The 558-nt window shown below is 39.1% G+C and overlaps 1 protein-coding gene across 1 annotated transcript in view; it reads right to left on the bottom strand.

Moving 5' to 3' along the window:
- LOC119594870 (NADPH oxidase 4-like) overlaps window positions 1-558 on the bottom strand; it is a gene marked incomplete in the record, with an annotated part of 84,846 nt that overhangs the window by 41,264 nt on the left and 43,024 nt on the right.

Consider the following 558-nt stretch of genomic DNA (forward strand, 5'->3'; position numbering starts at 1 on the left):
ATGGGAAAAGGTAGTATAGCAGCAGCAGCAGCGAAGCATCCATTCCCAATTGCCATCAAAAATAACCCTTAGCGTTAATGACAACCGGGCCTCAGTGAGGGGGCGGAGCAAACACAAGCGACTCGGCGCAGCGATGACATCACAGACGAGATAACATTGACAAGTGAACATCAAGGAAAAGCTTTAAGAAGGAAATATTGCGAACTAAAGCGGAATCTTCACTTTTCCTGAATATTGGGGGGTTTGTGAGTAAGGGTGAAGATTGTGTCTGCTGTGTTTCTTATAATGTCATTCTTTTCTTTGTTTTGTATCTATGAAGTTAATTTTGCTTCCGTATAACTGTAAACTTCACAACAAAGTTGTTCAAGTGGTTTTAATAATTTTGATTTTTCAGTAAGGAAAATGGAGTTGAAATTTATCACCATTGAATTTGGTTCAATTTTTCATGAAATTTAGTTATTAAATGGAAACAGAAACGAAACATAACGGTCAGTGACGGCCCACCCGGTCAGCGACTTTTAAAGGGTTTGTGTACTTTGTAAAGCCAACAGACAGAAC

The sequence above is a fragment of the Penaeus monodon genome, chromosome 34 (assembly GCF_015228065.2).
Source record: "Penaeus monodon isolate SGIC_2016 chromosome 34, NSTDA_Pmon_1, whole genome shotgun sequence".
Classification (NCBI taxonomy): Eukaryota; Metazoa; Arthropoda; class Malacostraca; order Decapoda; family Penaeidae; genus Penaeus; species Penaeus monodon.